Genomic DNA, 19,871 nt, shown 5'->3' on the forward strand with positions numbered 1-19,871 from the left:
TGAGTTCAAGCCCCACGTTGGGCCTTGAGCTTACTTAAAGATATATGTATATCTCCAAAAAAAATCTTTACCTAAGATGAAATTTTAAAATAAAATAAACAGAAGATTTAATATCTTCCTTCTGCACCTCAAGAGATCATTTGGGATTCTCCATGAGGTATCAATATTCTACTTTTGAACACACTGCTTTAAGAATGCAGTGACCTACCACTGTCCCAAACTCAATCACCACCTTGCCCTTATCAAAACCTGTTCTTAAAAAAAGGATCTGCCATCAGTCATTATCATCTTATGGGAATGAGGACCCATCATTATATTAATGCTTCCAGCAGGATTTGCATTTTAAGCATATGCTTAATTAGGAGAAGAAAGCTTTATTTCATGTTAATGTAATATCAGGAATGTCAAAATAATTTATGATATTTGAAGTATAGAAAACATTTCCTGGTGGCCCCCAAATCGAACAAGTTGGGATGCCCCTTACCTAGCAGATAGGCCGTGGCAGCACCAGACTTTATATATAAAAAGGGTTTAGGGACCACAAATTAGTTAGAAAAGGCAAGAGTGAGGATGACACATGCTAGGAGATTTTTCCTGAGGCCAAGCCCAAGTTTCTACTTAAATTGTATGTCATTTAGGGAGTCAGAGCAGGGAGCTAGCTAGACATTATAGAGGAAGAGTATAAGTCCTCCAAGTCATGCTCATGGCCCCCTCAGGACCAATTTAAAAAAACCTTGATAAACTCCCACAAGGCTGACATGGAACGTCAAAGGCTTGGTAGCCTCACGTTGAAGAGGAAAACTTCCATAATTCGAGAAAAAAAAAATCACTTTTGCCACAAACAATCAATCACGGGTACTGACGTAGCTGAAGTACTTATGTTTACGTGAATTCATGAAAAGAATTTTCCCAGAGAAAAGATGAGCAATCGTTTAGGTTATGTTCATCTTTGTGAATATGTAGTTGGGGTGCTTTAAAAATCAGAGTAATCCACTAGACATGTGTATTGATCCAATTCATCAGGTAATTACAAAATAGGCTGCTTGATTTTAACAAAAGGAAAGTGGAGCATGGAGCATGTGGATTAGCATGCCGGGAGATGTCTCTTGTGTGTGTATGGAGACGTACACAACACGTATGTGTGTGCATACAGACGTATGCATTTGCGTGGATAGGAAAGCTCCTGCCATTCAGTTTAACAACTGATAAAAAGGTGGGCAAATCAGGTGCCCGTGAAAAGTTATGAAGTGGTGTATCCATCAGCAGCCACAAACAGCAACATAACCCAAAACACTTCAAATAAGTATGCACTGGCCAAATGAAGAGAAGGGTATAATTAAAATTTATTATGAATTTCCAGAGAAGGAGGGACAGGCATTTCATAGAGATAAATAAATTGGCATGAGAAATGGAAAGAAGTTTAACTTAGCAAATGATACCCAGGGGACACAAGATTCACTAGTACGAGAAAAGTATCCATACTCATGAAGTATGAATTACAAAGTTAAAGTTAATGGAGGAGTCTTGTCATATGACAACTAAGCCAAAATTCAGTTTTGCTCGAAACACCTATGTAATTAAGGCAAAGTATGTGTTATTTTTATTGTTGCTGTTTTACTTAAAATATCCCCTATAATGTCTTTCATGCTACGTGAGAAAACATAGATGCACAGACATAAGAAAGCACAATATGATACCAGCTTCATGGCAGGGAACTTGACAAGCGCGTGCAGGAATTCTGACTGCTCTGGGACCTTTTCAGGCTTTGACCTTTGTTTCTGAAATGTCAAGGGATCTCTTGTGTCATCACGAGCCCCCTCCCCCAGCCCCTCGGAGCTGTTACCGCGAAATGGACGTGAACTATGCCAAAAACGATAAGACCTGAGGATTGCTGAACACCACCAATTCTTCTGTCAACATTCCTGTCCTGAAATCTCCTTTTACTTAACAAACCTAGATCACCTTCCTTTAATGACATGAGAGAGAAGAAAACTGAGGCAAATAGTCACTTATCTCTCTCCAAAAGGTAATTTTCAAGAGGGAAATGGAAAGATACCACGTGTCTAGTTTCTCCTGCGTTTTCTGGGTTCCACATGTTGCGTTGTAATTGTCACAAGTCGCTCCGCCTGTTCATGATCAAACTGCCAAAAGGAATGGAAGCTCACCGGGAGCAAAATCTGGCTTTTCAGTGTCTTCTATATTCCCTATCACAAGTTTAAAAAGTTAGTTTCAGCCTCCACGCACAGCAGGAACTCAACGTGTTAAGCAACAGACGATATCCTAGTTTTGCTCAGATGTTTCAAAGAATGCATGAATCGATCAGCTCATCAAATGGATCACCAAGCTCTGGATCAGATAATCACAAATTTCATTCATTTTGATTATTGAGGAAGTCAAAATGACAGACCCCAAATTATCCTACTACTGCTTACCAGTTTAATAGCCACCTACACTGGGTATTGAGATTTACCACTCAGCAGTGGATTGTGGAAACTGTCAAGTCAAACTAAAGTTAAGATGGATTTTAATCTCCACAAGGGCAGAGACTGTGTCTGTTTAGTCCAACACATTTCCCCAGTACCTATCACAGTGCCTGCCACATGGTAGGTACTTCCGGTAGCTTGTCATTAAGATGACCACCATCATTTCTTTTCTTCCTCAAATGCACAAACCATTCCCCTCCTGTGAGATGGACTCTATTTCTCCAACTCCTGGAATCTGGGTTGGCTGGTGACTGCTTTGACAAACAAAACACAGAAGAAGTGACCTGCATGACTTCTAAGGCTAGGTCTTAAGAGGCTTTGCCACTTGTACGTGGGTTTTAGAGCACTTGTGCCGGAGGAAGCTGGTCACAAGGTAAGGAGACTGATTACCAAGAGACCAGCAGGCTCTGAGGAAGCCCAAGGTAACTATGTGGAGAGAAAAAGATTCCTGACTAGCCCCATGTCAGACATATGAATCGGGAAACCTTTAGCTGGCTCCGGCATCAACTACCATCAGACTGCAACCATATGAGGGGCACCAAGTACGCACTGTGCGGCAGAACCCATTGACCTTAAGAACCAAGAGTGATAGTAATAAATCGTTGCATTAAGTCACTAGGTTTTGGAGTAGATTATTACACAGCAACAGATAACTGGAATAGTGTTCAATGCTTATTGAATAATTTATAAAAGCAGCCACTTAGAATAAAGGGTTCCCAAATGAACCCAATGAAATCCATTAAATAAATTATTAAGGTGATGTCAACAATGGTAAAGACTATCAGAAAATTGGACAACTCTGTGGATAATTAAGGCCAAGAGGAAATCTGCTACAGAGTAGAGAAAGTAATTTTTTTCTGAGAGTGGAATTTTCCAGATTCACTAACCATCTTGACTGCATTCATTAGATGATTGCTCAATGCTCTACTTCCCTTTACACAAAATAAACTCATGATTGTGTTCCATCCATGATTCTAGGTGCAAAGTAGGAGAAAATATATTTACCAAGAAGGAACATGGATAACCACGGGAAATAGATTTTGTGGAGCCTGGTTTTTCTATGAAGACTCTAACTCTTCTCTCTATTCTTCTAATTTTGTAAAATAGACTTTGGTCTAGGTACACTGTAAAACAACTAAATATAGCCAGAGATCAGGGTGGGTGGGAATGGAAAAGAGAGGCTAAATACTGGGCACTAGCAGCTGATACATCATCACATCCCCCATAATTGTGTTATTATGCACACAATACTTCAGCTGGATATGGTTACCACTTTATAATGATAAAAAGATTAATTAGTGACATGATCCATATCTTTCATTTCTTTGATGGTTGTAAATAAGTCTGAGTCATTCTACTATTATTTTTACCATAGGCACAATAGTCTTACCCTTTTTTGATGAGGAAAATAAATATCAAGAGGATGTCTTTAATCTTCCACAGGGTTTTAACTTTGTGCCTTTCTAGATGAGACCACACCAGGGTCTGGCCCTCCCTTTCCTGAGTATCCTTTTCTTATGGCTGAACAGGTCCTTTCTAACACCCAAGTCTACCCGCCCCTCATCACTTACACAATACTCCCCACCCTGCCCTAATGTGAACTCATAAACCCCACATTCCCAAAGATAGCCCAGCTCTGCCAAAGCACAAAAGCCATGTTCAGAGCCAAATAAATAAAATATAGAAATACTTTGACTAACTCTACACAACCAACTTGATAATGTATATATATATATATATATATACACACACACACACACACACACGTTTGTTTTAAACTGCATTAAGATGTGCATTATTGGCAGTCTCTATGGATTCAATAACCCGGATCATTATCAAATTCTCCTCTTTTTGGCTGTGTGGACAATCCAGAGCTCAAGCTGAAGGTCACTTGTTGAGCAAACAGCTCTGTACGTGGTCACTCTGAGCAGACTGGGGAGGAAAACTGCTTAAGCTGGGGAAGAAACTAGGGCAGCCATTAGAGAGAATCATCAGATTCCATGAACAGGACCCTTGAAATCTAACTTAAGTACATGGGGACAACTTTCTTATTTGCTATATTGATTCCGTTGTCATTCCATCCAAATCAATTCACAACAGTTTTTTGTCTGGTATAGTCTGGCATTGGGGAATAAAGAATTGATTAAGATCTGCCCTCAAGAATCAAGAGAAACTGGGGTATGGAAGGATGACCACTTGGATTTCCTCTGGGAAGGACAAGGAGCATTTGTACCTGACATTTTTTTGTTGAAACTCAATAAGCACCATCTTTGTCCTTCTAAGCTCCTCTCTGTCCCATAAGGGCTGAAAACCTGACAACTATATTCCCAGGCTCCTTTGGCAGTAGGGTTCTTTGTCCTACTTGCCACTGAGAGACGCTCTTGCAATCATTAGAAGGTGAATGGGAAAAAGCCACTTTTCTCTATCAGTAGCTACAAGCAGGTGTGTGGACATTGGCAGAAAGCAGACATGGGGCTACATGTCATCCTCCTAGGCCTCACCCCCATTGGTGCTGCAGGCAGCTGAGATCATCAGTGGCAACCTGACGTCCTGCTGATGCTTTCACTTCAGATCTCCTGAAAGTTAGCAACAACATCCTTGACCTTCATTCCTGGCTCGCAGTGATTCTGGTTTTGTATTCCTCCACCTCCTTACACTGAATTCCTCCCTGATGAAATACTTTGAGTACAGTCAGAATGTGATAGGTATGTTTCAGTAATAAACACCCCCAAACCCTGGATAGTATAACAAAACACAGGTCATTTCTTGTTCAGGTTGTAAGCAGAGTGGTTTCTATCTTGTAGCTATATCATCTGGAACACACACCCTTCAAGAGCCAGTGGAAGTGGACGAGAAGGAAACAGAAAACATACAAGCACTCTTAACTCCCTGGACAAAGGTGGCATAGTGCTTTTGTTTATACTCCGTTACAAAGAATTGGTCCTATGGCCTCAATTAAATTGCAAGGGAGAGGACATTATGATCTTCCCAAGGGCCCAGGGAAGAGAAATCATTTGGTGAACACATTCCATTGCATTTGCCACAAGAGGCTTCTATTTTTCTGACTAAACTCGCCTGTAATAGTTTGTACCAGATACGGTGTCCCGTAACAAAACCCTAAAATGTGTGGCATTGACTCTGTGGTCAAGTTGTTAGAAGCAGATATGTTAGTCTGCATGGCTGGAGATCCATATCATGCAGTGGAAAAATACTTGGCAAAACTGCTGCTTTTAGTAACTTGAAAGTCAGACCACATGACTCTTGAGCTTGTAGGTGAAAAATAGCATGTGTTGGTTGTTATTGGCTGCTTTGGACAACATAATAGAAGAATAAGAGGATATCAGGAAATAATGAACTGTTTTTTTGTGGTTTCTTTTTTTTAGCAAAGGTAAAAAGAAAAAGTAACTGCTTCTAGAGCTCCCTTCTGGTATCAATTTCTAGATTAGTCAAGGTAAGTAATGTTTGCTGGTAAAACAAACAATCCCCAAAAGCTCAGGAGCTAAACATACGAACATTTATTTCTCACTCACAGAAAACCTAATGTGGATATTCCTGGTTGGGCAGCTGATCTGGGCTGCTCTTCTCCAAGCAGTGATTCAGGAATCCACATTCTTTCCACGTAATGGCTCTACGTCTTCTATATGGATGACATCAAGGCATTATCTAACCAGAAGATGGGCAGACAGAGAGAGAATAGAGAAGCTACCTGCAGTCTTAACTGAGCCCCAAAGTGACACACATTTCTTAACTTCAGCTCATATTCCGCTGAGAGGAACCAGTCCCATGGTCCCGTATCACTTCAAGAGAGACTGGGAAATGTCGTCTCCTGCTGAGCATTTGCATTCCAGAAACACCTCCATAGGGCAGAAGGGGAGGTTGCATCTTCATTGGCCAGCTAGCCACCTCTGTGAGCGCACTGTGAAGTTCCTTTCTTTTTTTGCTGTTGTATCCTTTCTTTCCCCCACCTTCATAATACAGCTCTGTACTCTCTCCAACTCCTCTTCCCTTTCCCTTTTGACAAGTACTTTCTCTCTTTTATCTTTTGTTTGCTCTTCCTTTCCCCCCTTACTTTACTGTTAAAGATAATGAATCTGTAGCATTCTACTCTCTGAGAAATTTCTAAGCATGAGGCAAGAGAAAGAGATGGGACTGTCATCTGGTCTGAATTGAGAAAGGAAGTCATTGCTGGGCCTTTTCTCCTGACTCAAGTCCCAACTTATTCCCACTGTGGGAAGTGACAGGGCGGCAGAAAGGGGCGGTCAGAAAGATCTAACAGAGCAAACAAAATTATCTGCGAGGTTGGTGATGCTTTTCCTACTTCTTTGTTCCATGTTCCTTGGGGTTTTTTTTTTCAGGGTCCGTGCTAGCTTTGGGGCGAAAGTTTCAGGTGCTCATTTTTTTCTCTTTACTCAGTTATTAATAGAGACTACTCTTCATTGCTGGGTGAAAACGACGAACGTGATCCACACGGTTTTCAACTGTTCGATAACATGATTAGAGAGGGGTTTCTTTCACTCACGGATGTAACTTTTATCCATTTTTGGTTTGAAGAAAAAAATAAGCGTTTTTGAAAATGTGAAATTTAAATATTTATGATGTACAAATGCCAGATTCCTCCATGAGAGGTGACCAGCCCTGGTCACTCGTGCTCCCTCACAGCCTACCTGACTCTACACTTGACTTTGGGGGGTACTTAGGACAGAAAACTAAGGCCAAAGTTCCTATCCCAATAGTTCCTGTGCTTTGGAATCATCTCCAATGTAATGAGTGGGGATTGGCCTGCTGAGAAATTTGAGTTTTCTAACTTTAATTGGAATCCATGTTGAGCAAGACCTGACTCTCTCAATTCTGTGTCATTATTTGGCAGAGTCCCTGTAAAGCCATGGCCTCACAGCATCTTTCTATTTCTGTGTGTGCTCTCTTTTCTGGTGACGAAGCTGACATGAAGCTAAAGCCCTGGAGCCCTGACAAGCTCCTTGAGGCACTTTTGAGTATAAGAGCGCTATATTTGGGGGAGCAAAAATAATAACAATACCAACATGCTTTACATCCTTGCCAGATATTGTGCAAGCACTCTGACATTTAATCTTCTCAAAAATGTTACAGAGCAGGTAAGATTATTATCATCCCTATTTTATAGATGAAGAAACTGAGGGTTGGAGAAATGAAGTCACTCTTGAGGAGGTAAAGCTATTCATTGTTACTTCAGGAACTTCAACTTGATTCTGTTTGACTGTAAAGCCGACAGCTGAACCACTCTATTACCAGTCTATTTCCACATAAAGAACCCAAAGAGTTGGCATAATGACATTGGGAGGAGAGCAGGTCTATCCTCAGAAAATAAGGGGAAAAAATGCAAATTTCCACAGAAATGAATCATAACAATAATAACTACCAACATTTCTTGAACACTTGCTGGATGCCAAGCACTGTTGTAAATCCTTTACATGGATTAACTAACTCATGGAATCTTCACAACAATCCTAAGAGAGGAGTATTACTTATTCCTATCATCCTAATTTTATTTTATTACTATTATTCTTTTTTTCTTTTTGGCTGAAACTTAAGTACAGAGGAATTAAGTTTCAGGATCACACAACCAGCAATTAGCAAGATGTAGAGGACTTGAATTAAGAGCGTCACAAACCTATTTGTCCACCATGGAGATAAGAATGGGCAAACTGGAAAGATAGCTTTGGGAAGATTTTCAGCATAGCTCACCTTCTGTGACTCGTTCACACAGTCTGAATCATCCCTTAGGCAACGTGGATCCGAAGCTCTGGTGCAACCTCCTTCCTCCATCCGAACGTAGGAAGTTTTGGATGATGGCTGTGTGTCCTCAGAGCATCCCTCATCCTTCCCTCACCAGACCAGGAGGGTTCCAGTGCCAAGGAGCTCTTCTGTCCTATTGAAAGCAAAGAATGGTTGCCTCTGAAATAAGTACAAAGAGCAAGCAAATTTAGTCAGTTTATGCAAAACACAAAATGGCATCTGCCATCTGGAAAAATACACCAAAGCCGTGAGCCGTCAAGCTCCTTTCAAGACTTTGGCATGTAAAATCAACAATTTTTTTTTTTTTTTTACGTCTGAAAGGTCCATGTGAATTTCCAGTTTCATTTAATATAATTCTCTCTTCCCCATTCCTGCCACTGGCCGGCCGCTCTCCCAGCACACACACTCCCCCCAGTTAACATATACATACATACGTACATATTTTCCCCCTTCTCAGAGGTACAGAGATGATTGGGAGTGTGGCCTTGACAACAGAGGGCTTTCAAAGAGAAGATTTTAAAAAAATCATTCATAATTACCTTCATCTTTTACATGTAAAGTGATTTAAACAAATACACTTGCTTTGGTATTGCATACATCTATATATCTGGAAGCTAGTTCTTCATTCCAGAAGCCCCAAAACTGTGGGCTGATGCTGCTGCTGTCTTTACGATCACAAACTCAGGCTATTGCTTCCACCTGCACTCCCTCCAAGGCCTTCCAGCCGGCTGAGAACAAGGAGGGCTACGCTCAGGCTTTGCCTTGGTTTCAGGCAGGGCGAGCAACGCATCCAGGCAGGAATGCATCCATCACGCAGGCGTGGATAGAAGATGCTGGCGGCGCTTACGTAAGAGTTATGGCTAAATGGGCAGGAGCTGAGACCTGGAAAATCACCGGTGAGGTGCAAGGGGGAAGCTGATCACACCACATGGACGGAGAAGGGACGGAATCATGGCTGAAGATGAAGTTAAATATGGGCTTGGATTCAAGGAGGCTGGAGCATGGTCAGCAACAGCGAGTAAGACAAGATTACGGACCAGCGCCTATGTACCAGTAACTAGATGCAGGAGGTGATTGCCATGGGCCAGCTACATCACGCACATGAGATCATGGTCACAATAGCTCTCGGAGGGAAATACTTTACATATGAGAAAACTGGGATCCCGAGAGGTTAGGTCACTGCTGGTGGCAGCGTCTACATTTAAAGCTGGGTGGTCCGGTTTCAGAGTCCATCCTACAACCACCATGTTTTACCTAAAGCCTAGCCTATATGTACAGCCTGAACAGAAAAGATACATATCATGGGACTATGAATTTTCTCCTGGTAGTCAAATAACAGGCAACTTTTACTTAACGTATTGCTTTGTATTTCCCTATTCTTTACTTTAAGATCAAAATATTTCAAAGATTCCTGGGAAAAGAAGCTAAAACGTGCTTCATGTGAAGGAAAGAATCTAAAATTTGGTTAATGAAGAAAACTTGTGTTTTCAGGAACAGAGGAGCTTATGAGGCCGGAAGCTGGCATGAGGGTCTTAGTGGCAGCCAGGACTGGTCCCAGTGCTGTTCAGATCAGATTTCATTGCTGTCTGTGACTGGGACACACCTCTTATCAGCAACCATTCAGCTCTTCCCAGGCCAATGCCGTTCCAAGGCTGAGGATGATTCCCAAGGTTGGACCTTTGAGAGTAGGAGAGGGCTGGTGGGGTGGGGTGGGGTGGCAGGGATGATGAGCTGGGAGCAGTTCGCCTCGCTAGGGCTGAGCTGATCAGAGCATCAGATCCTGCACGTCTTTCCTTAGCACCATCTGATCATGTGTGTTTGATCCCTGGCTGCCTCATTCAGTCATCCCCACCTCCACTCAGAAGGGCCTGGTGACAGGTTAGTTTTCAGTTGCAACAAAATTAGGGAGACACGGTGAAGTTTCCTAAAAGTTGGTGTGTTATGCATAACCTGCTTTAACGGAAAGAGGCATAGCTGGGGGTCTGCCAGACCTCAATTAAAACCCTAGCTCGGCTATTTATCAGCTGTGTGACCATGGACAATGTATTTAACCACTTCAGTCCTCAGTTTCCTCATCTGTAAAATGCAAGATGCTAGTTAGAAGGACTAGATTGGCTCAGTACGTAATAAAAATAATTATTATTATTTATTATTATACTATACTATTAATAATAATATTACTATCTATTCCTAGTAGTATATACTATTAATAATGTTAATTATTATTATTAATTATATTATTATACTATACTATTGTATTATTACTATTGTCAGCGACAGTGATAACATCAGATTCCATCACGGTAGAAGACCTATTCCTACCACTTCTGGGAAGTTGCCAAGTTGCTACAGAAATGATGTGACAACGGACTCCAATATATTATTGAAATGACATTCTCCAGCTCCAGGGGCTGAGGAGCTTGTTGCTGCCACAGAACCCCCTTTAGGCCAGTCTTTTGAGTGTCACTTACACCAGTTTGGAAGTAATCTGCTTGCTCGCCCTTCCAGCAAAGGATGTCATGATCAGCTAATGGAAAGTGACAAGAAGGGATATAATGAATGAGAGGGAGCTAAAGTTTGGGATAAAAAAAAAAAGAGCCTTGTTCTTTTGGGGAATGCACAATGCTAAGCATACCATGTTAAATCGTGCGTGTCAAATAATGGACTAATTAAGAATCTTCATCCAGTTTTTTTCACATCTCATTTCTGTTGTCCTTTCGTAGACGTATTTTCAAATTAGCTCTTAGCTCTTTAAATAAGTACCAAGGGGAACGAAAAAGAAAAAAAAAAAAAAAACAGAACAAAACTTGCCCATCAGAGAAGCAAAAGATCAATGTAAAAGGAAATGCACCAGGAATGGAGATGAGAGCTTTGCAGGATATGTTGGGAAGTTTTATAATCATAGCAGCAACTTCTTGAATAATGGAATTTAATAACATATAATAAACTATGATCTAGGAGAACTCCTGATTCAATCCCACTAATTGTTTGAACCAGTGAAATGGAGGCAAAGTTTATCATGCCAACATGCTGCGAGTACCACTGAACACCGCAGGGGACAGACAACTGTTCCCAGCTGCCTACCTCCTCACACCCAGAGGGCACATGGTCGCTGCCCTCCAAACACCAGGCTAAATCCCCAACTTTCAATGGCAATCCTAGTTCTAGGACTTTAAAGTCACAGAAATGTAATTTTTGCAATCAACAACCTATTGTATTAAGCTGAGAACAGAGGGGTAACTAGATACAAAGCCTCCAATTAGGTTATAAAAAATAATAACCAATATGCTTTCACACTAATGCCAAAAAGTACAAAAACCTATAATAAATCTAATTGAGCACATGATCACAAGCACTGTTTTTCTACCTACATAGTTCTGCTATATTAAGGTATACACCAAATAGAGAAACACATTTTTTTTCATTGTTATTGAAAAGGGTGCACTTTTTTTTTAATTTGGATCATTTTACCAATGTCAAAAAATGGGAAGGTATAAGGAAGAAAAATGATTTTCTCTGTCATTACTCATTGATTATGTTTAAGCATTTAAAATGAAGGAAGGAATTGCAGCAATTATCTGGATAATTCAGATCTCCCCTAAAAGATTAGAGGTCTCTAATAAAAACATATTGTTTTTGCCTGAATTATTCAGATAATAGCCTTAGTTTTCATTTTATGAGTGTGGACCAGGCTATTGATGAAAGATCTTTTGAAATAATTTAAAAGAGTTGGTTTTTTTTTAGGTTTTTCTGACAATTCAGAATATGGTTTCTTTGTACCTAAACTTCAGTGTACCTCAAAAATACAATCTAAAATTCTATAGAACATTTTGCAAAGCAGCTATTTAAATTACTAAATTTAAAAAACAACAACAACAACAAATGTGAAACATAGGTATTCCCTTCCCTTTCCCAAAGAGGTCCATGAAATCTTGGTGACTCTTGGGGGCAAAAGGGGGAGTGAAATACCTCTGTAAACTGATAGTCTAAAAACAGGAAAATTAGTCTTGTGCCACGGCTGTGAGCAGCTAATAAAGAAAACATCGTTAGAAGAGATTAAGGTTCAAATCAAGGTCAGAAAAGAGACTGGTTGAGGAAAACTGCCATGTCCCATTGCGTAGCAGTTTAAGTGAGACAGTTTCCCCTGAATCAGTCTTAGGTTGAAAAATTACACTGTTGGGGTTAATAAAGAGACTGGGCATTTGTTTGGACTGAGACTTCAATTAAAATGTTATTTGGGGCAGCCAGAGCTAATGTCTTGCTTAGAGGTAAACTGAACTGCCTTTTAAGAGGTTGGAAAAAAAAAAAAAAAAAAGAAGCAGCAGCAGAAGAAAAAAAGACCACCTAATCTGTCAAAGACCCTGAATAACTGGCAGGAAGAATTGTGTTTGCTGGACCTGTGCCCAACTCAGCAGTGAGCATTCTTAAGGGTTTTGTGACATCATCCGGGGCAGCTGAGGTTTTCGGAGTTTGTGATTGTTGTGCTGGCTGAGGAATCTACTGTTCAGCTGAGCCTTCTCTGAGACAAAGACAAAAATCTGGGTGGTGTAATATGCCAAGGTTTGGGCTTGGTTTTTTGTTTTTGTTTTTTGTTTTTAATGCCACAAAAGAGGTGGGACCAAGAATTCCGGGTCTTAGTCTCATGATTCTAGCCCAGAAACAAAAATTGATGAATACAGTTAATTGAATTTCTCAGTCCATACCAATTTGCCCACAGTGAAACAAAACCACCAAAGTTTGCTTTCATTTCACTTCTTTAGGGTAAATGAAAATCCACCCTGAATAAGCTCCTTCTCCTCTACATTCACTCCTATATTCCACAGAGATTCATTAAACATGTTTACTCTGGCCAGCATCAGGCATACCTTGGTCAACAAAGCAGACACGTTTCCCAGCCTTTATGAGGCTTATAGCTTGAGGGAAGGGAGAGCAGTCAATACGGAGAAAGATAAGTAAATATATAATTACAAACTGGCCATATTAAAGGAAACAGTGTGAAGCTGGAAATATAGTCCGTTTCTTTCCAATCTCTCTCTCTATTTTTTTTTTTTAACCCAAACCCCTGAGCAGCAACTATGGGAAGACCTCTGATTAGTGCATGGGGTGGTTGGGGGAGCTGGTTAATGGCAGATATAAATTGTGTGGTTTTCTGTTGGGGAGTCTGGGATCTGGTTGTGGAGATAAACAGTGTGATACACAGAGAGAAAGGGGTGGGACAGACAAAACAGCGGGGATTAGAGCCAAAATGAACTTAGAGGATGGACTTTGATTGGTTTTTTTTCTGTCCAAAGAGTGGTGCGAACAAAGCAATGGACTCCATAAAAGTGCAGAACCAGAGAGGGCCCCTGGGGCAGGGAAAGACACAGTTCATGGGAGAAGTGGGGCCAGGTGACCGCACAATAGAAAAGGTGTGCTAGGGTCCACAGAAGATAATGGGAACCATTCCGATTGTGCATTTCCTTCCTGCTGTGCAAAAAAATTTTTTTAACCGAGACTAGAGAACGGACCCAATTTGTCTGACTCTCAATTCACACGGAGCCCCAAGGTCCAGTTCTCTCCAAACTGAAGAAGAAAATTGTGAGAGCATAAATTCCCCTCTTCCCCCATCCCACCCAGATTAAAACAAAATAAAGCTAATAGAATATGTTTGGTCTTCAGAATATTCTTTTAGACAAGGTTGGTTGAAAGAAAAGTGGCAGACCGTGCCTTAAGCCTGAGCCCCACAGCGGCATCGTGCAAAATGGGACGATAACGCTTTGAAAGGAAAATGCCAAAAATGAGATCATTTCAATGGGAACAAGGGAACCAGCAAGCTGAGAAGTAACACAACATCATGAGTGCCACGTCTGTCCAAGTTGTGGCAAAATCTGCCAAGCCCAGATTGACTTCATTAGTCACTTAGACGCACAGAGATCACAGAAAAAAAAAATTGTCCTCCTCCTCACTGAGAAATAGTTGATCATTGGCATAAATAGCAACTGATTAGAATATCAATTCTTCAAAGCCTAAATATTTCATTCACCAACCAGTTGCTATTTTGCCCGTGGCAATTAAGAAAGAAAATGTGCAATGCGGCCACACAAAAGGTGTGATTATAGTTCAGCCTTACCAGGGTGTTAGGTTTGATGTGGATTCCTACCTAATGCGGGGGGAACATGCAGACTACATTGTCCCAGATACATAAGGTCAGGGAAATTGGGGAGAAGGAAGCATAGCTATATTAGCCTTATTCAACCCTTCACTCCTCTGGGTCTACTTGAACCAACATGATTTTCATTCAGCAAACATTTGTCAGGTACTTTTTAGACGCCAGGCATTGTGTTGGGCTTTGGCAATTCTGCACTGAACAAGACAACCACAAACTTGCCTTCTTATTCTTCCCAACTTACCTTCAGCCCTCTCTGTCCCCTTACCCAGCTTAACCATTTTCCAGAGCCTTTATCACGGCCTGACATTATATCCCATCTACAGTCGCTTCTCGCTCACTGCCTCCCTTACGCGCCCCCGGGGCAGAGACTCTGCCTTCCTGTGCGGCATTCCCAACATCTAGGCCACATCAAGGGCTCAGAGAACATTCGTTGGATACATAAAGCTTACGTTCCAATCATTTATTTCAATTATGGTGAGCAGAATAAAAGAAAACTCCAGGCGATAAGAGCCTGTATCATTCGAGTGTCTAACCTAGGAAATGAGGGAGGCCCTCCTGAGCAAATGACTTTGAAGCGGGCCCCTAAAGCGGGGAGTCGGTCTGGAGGAGGGGCTGCGGAGACCTTATGCGCACGCGCACGGGGGGCAGCATGTATAAGGGCGCGGGTGCACTGAATAGCAGGAGTAAGGCCAGGGAGGCGGAGACGTGGGGAGGATGGGCAGTTCCAGGAGATGAGGCAGGAGCCCAGGACAGGAGCCAGATTATGCAAAGTCTTGTCAGGCGCATTCAGGATTTTGGACTTTATCCTAAGAGCAATGGGAAGAGTTTTAGGCAGTGACATGATCACAATTCCCAATTCATGAATCTCTTTAATAAGCACAAAAGCAAGCATTTAAATCTGAGCACTCTGAAACTGACTGGGCATTCAGAAACGACTGGAACATTTCAGTGTGCGGAGAAGAGGGAAGCATGAAGACCTAGTCGTGTTTATTGGGTGTATACCAGAGGCGCCACATAACAGGCCACAGTGAACAGATGGGAGTCTTGGTTTTGGTTTTTTTGTTTGTTGCTGTTTTTAAGAGACTGTAATCTAGCTACAGAAAGGCAATGAGCACCTGCGGAAAACTTGAAGGAAACTGAGACATCACACATGGACAAGTCTGCCTGGCTCTTGCCTGTGTTGAGGCCACCACGGCCACATCAGGCCCTTCCTGGTCTGGCAGGACAAACGTTGGCTCCTCTTCCTCCGCCAGGCCTCCCCTGGCGCTCTGAACCCCATGTCCGGCTCGCCAAGCACAGAAGCGGTGTGTCTCCTCCGTGAGGTGCACGAGCTGCCTGTCATCCCATCCCTCACTCCACCGTCACGGTGTCTCCTGACACACTGGTGGTGTCTCACCTTGTCGGTGCCCAATAAGTATTTGTTGGATTCCCATTAGAGTGCGCTGCGATGTCACTTTCTTATACCTCTGCAGCAAACATTTATGGAGCGCCTGCTTTGTGCACAGTGTTGAGGCCTTTTCATGCATTCTCATTTAATCTCCGCAACAATCTCATAAGGCAAGTATTGTTATGCCCAGTTGGCAGACAGGAAACCGAGGCTCAGAGAGGTACAGTGACTTGCTTAAGGTTTCTCTCACGATGCAACAGGGACACGTGCTTCTGTTCCTCTCTTAAGCCCATGGTCTGATTAATTAACTAGGCTTATGCTCACCTTCTCCCTGAAGACTTCCTTGATACTCCCAGCTTCCCTGAAGCTAAGTCTCAGGACTCCTAAAGTATTTTGTGTCAACACGTATTCATAACTATCCGACCTAATGTCTTCCTAACCACCCTGTGACTGCCTCAGATGGGTCTTATTTATCATTATCATCCATGCTGAGCACGGTGTCTGGCACATGATATGGCGGTAAATTAATATTTGTTCAAGAATAAATGGATGGATGAATAAACCCAAAGGCGATCTAACATAAATTCTAAATTCGCCCTTTAAGAAGCTCATTAAGAAGATACATTATACACAAATCCTAACAGATGAATTGAAGAATGAGCATTCATGTTAACAAAAATTCAACACCACCTATCCTCTTCCCTGCTTTCACCCACTACAATGTTCCTTTACACACTGGTTTCTCTGGTAAATTGAAAGTCTGGTTTATTTTCAAAATCAGAGATACCAATATTGTACCATGACATAAAGAGAGAAAAGGGAATCATGAAGACATTTATATGACTACACATGAGTCATGGGTCTACGCACAAGCTGAGAGGACATGTAGTTGAGGAGCAAGCAAAAAAGGGAATTATTCACTGCCACCTGATTTTCCCTCAGAAGTATCGAAAAAGCTGTATTTCATTTAAAAAGGAAGGAAGATGAGAGATATGGCTTTTTAAACTTGGAATATACCCCGTAGAAATACTTCACATACAAAAGCTGAAATATTCCAAACGAACCACAACTCAGAAGTTGGAATCTCCCCGACGAGATTACTATACTAGAAACAACATGTTTATTGGCTCATAAAAGACATGTCACCTAACAATTCATAATAGGGGGTCTGAGGGAAATAACTCACCCATTGTGAAGTCAATGTTCAAATCAATAACCTCTGGGGAGAAAAATATTGCTCATTGATGGACATTGATTTTTCTTTTTCTTAAGAAATTCTCGAGGGGTAAACAACATTTTTTTTCATAGTGAATGTAACTAAACATGCCAATGTCAAAGTCTACATCTCCCTATCCTCATTAATATGATACTCAAAAATTATTAGTATAATTATAAATGCCTTTCCACTTGTTGAAAAATAGACTCCAGTTTCATTCTTTAAAATCTCATTTTAATATCCAAGCAACATGACCACACAGACAATTTGATGTATGTCCTCTGCTTTACTTAATAGCACTCTTATAGGCGAGGTAATACTTTTCCATATTTTAAAACAATCAAAAGTTAACATAAAACCCAAGAAAACTGGGTCCTAGATTTGTTTACCTACAAATTTAATGACTAGTTTTGAAAAAAAAATTCTGTTTTTCTTCTTATCTTTCCCATTCCCACTGTACCCCCAAATGATCATAGCAACATTGAATCTAGTCATTTACCAACCGCCTTCATGCGAGCAAGAAGTTTTAATGGGCAAACAGAAAAAGAAGGCTGGGTCTAATTGGTTTTATATTTAACATGTTGCTTCAAGCTGGTGAATCTCATAGACTTATTTATAAGGCTGTAGTTTGATTACATTTTTTAATTCATAGATTGCCTTCTTAGACCAAATATGTGACCAAAAGAAAGCTTGCCTTCTACCCTTTTGAAACTCAAAAGTTGCATAAGAAAGGACAGATGGATGGTTTGGGGAAAAAAGAAATGTCATTCAAATAATGTTTGTTGAAAAGGGTGTCACAGATCATTGGCAGAATTTCCACTCATTGGCAACTCCCCCAAACAGCCAAGGATTAATTGAGCACCCAGACTACTGAGCTCTATTAGGAGAGGAGAATGATGTGTTGGTGATCACAGAGGCTGAGCTGTGGAACCAACAGAAGTGTAAATGGATGAGCCATCTTGGACATGCAGGAATAACACCACTGATACCTTAATAGCCAAACATTCAATTTTTGTTATTTTTCTCCTGCGGTGGAGATGGATTCATATCAAACCACATTCTTATACCCCATTTCCCCCGTGTCTAAAAGGACATATTTCTCAAATGGTTTGAATAGACAAAATTAGGGGAAAAGTTCATGGACTGGCAGCCAATCATGACCTACAGCTTGACCTTAGGAAAAATCCAAACCACACTTAATATGCTGATTTTTCTCATCCAATAGTGTAACTACAAGCATATCATAACACACTAGATGCTATACAGAACAAAGCAAAGCAAAAACAAAAAAATGAAATTAAAAACCATTTAAGACCTAACCCCTCTTCCTAAAAAAATTTGCTTCTGTTGGAAGTAAAAAGAACTTGATCTACCAGAAAGACCAAAATCAATATTTATTAGGCTTTTAATCTTCTACTTATTTAAAACTCAAAAATTATTTTCGTGCTTTGGTAGGGCTATGTGGTTGCTTATCACAAATGGAAGAGATGTTGACATTGAGAAAGTAAGAATAGGAATATCTACAGACACTGGGAATAAACTTCAAAAATGAGCAAACTACTATGATGAGCAAAGCAGGAAAGAAAAGCTATGGTCCTCTAGGAAAACTGAGGTAGTAAGGAGCAGAACACATCTGGGATTTGATTCAAACTGACCTGAAACCAGAATAGATCTCCAAACTGTTTTATACACAACACAGACACACACGCTGAGATTTCTAAAAGTGAAATCTGCAGAAATTATCCAAAAGAGTGAGCCTAAGAAAAGATTTCTCTGGCAGGTCCAGACACAACTCTACCCGTCTTATGGTGATCCAAGAGTGGGGGTCTATCAAAAGGTTCCGCCTAACCCTCCCACTAAAGCAGGGTTCTGAAGGTGTCAGCAGGATTTGGTTGACTGGACCATTAATGGAGCTTCGGTTAATTATTGACTGATTAAGGATTTACCTTATCTTTCCATCAGGAGCTGGCTCAAGACTTAACGGTAAGCAATTTAGAGCCAGCGTGAACTTACCCACGTGTTTTTGTGTGTTTGTTGTTTTCTGTTTTCTTTTCTTTTTTTTTTTTTAATTCTCCTTTCGGTCACTTTAGCTTGTTTTTCCCTATAAATCACACTCAGGTCAGAATGGCCAGTCCTTACTGTGCTTGGGCATCTTCGAAAGGACTGGAAACGAGAGGGCCTGGTTTTAAGTCCAGGGACAAAGGCCCTGAGAACTGCTGCCTTTTGCAAGACTTTGCTTACTGGTGCAGGTTTCCCCATGAAGCCCCTGGGAGAAAAGCAAGGCCTTTTTGTCTCTAAAAGTGCTGGTGATGCTCTGCTCCTGGATGAGGATCAGCCCCCCACCCTGCAAGGCAGCCTGTCCTCTCTGCTGAAGGCCTCTTGGCAAAGCCAGGGAATCAGCACAGGCGGCTCAGGCCCAGCTGCCCCAGATAAGAGGTGGCCCGTGTTAATGTACAGGCTTCCTCTGAACCTCAGCGGGGCCTTCCTTTTCCAAACAGTCTCCCTTTAATGTTGGCGAATGTTGTTTTTCCATTGACTCAACATCTCGCCTCTGGTGGTAAGCCAGTGGGGAAAGTTGGAGCGGGGGGGGGGGGGGGGGGGCGGCGGTGGAGGAGGAAGGTGGGAGAGAAAGCCATGCCAAAGCAAGAGAGAGAGAGGGACGGTCAGCCACATTTCCAAACACGCTAGACACCTGCTTTGGAGAGACGGTGACCGAGCCTAAAATTCTTGCTTCCTCTTGATTGAGATCAGCCTTTTGACAGCCCCTACCTATGACACTGCCCCCTCCCCCCAGCAAGAGTTACTTCAATGTGAAAACCCATGTGAGGGATTCACAACTTTTCTCTATGAATCCTACAGTCTCAT

General features: G+C 41.5%; 1 long non-coding RNA gene across 3 annotated transcripts in view; it reads right to left on the reverse strand.

The window, feature by feature from the left end:
• Positions 1 to 19,871, reverse strand: part of LOC116624868 — a 98,757-nt gene that overhangs the window by 68,568 nt on the left and 10,318 nt on the right. For all 3 annotated transcript variants that reach the window (XR_004297963.1, XR_004297964.1, XR_004297962.1), the window contains exon 3: positions 8,205 to 8,388. This is a non-coding gene — a long non-coding RNA (uncharacterized LOC116624868). The remainder of the gene's footprint in view (positions 1 to 8,204; positions 8,389 to 19,871) is intronic.

The sequence above is a fragment of the Phoca vitulina genome, unplaced genomic scaffold, assembly GCF_004348235.1.
Source record: "Phoca vitulina isolate PV1807 unplaced genomic scaffold, GSC_HSeal_1.0 scaffold71, whole genome shotgun sequence".
Classification (NCBI taxonomy): domain Eukaryota; kingdom Metazoa; phylum Chordata; class Mammalia; order Carnivora; family Phocidae; genus Phoca; species Phoca vitulina.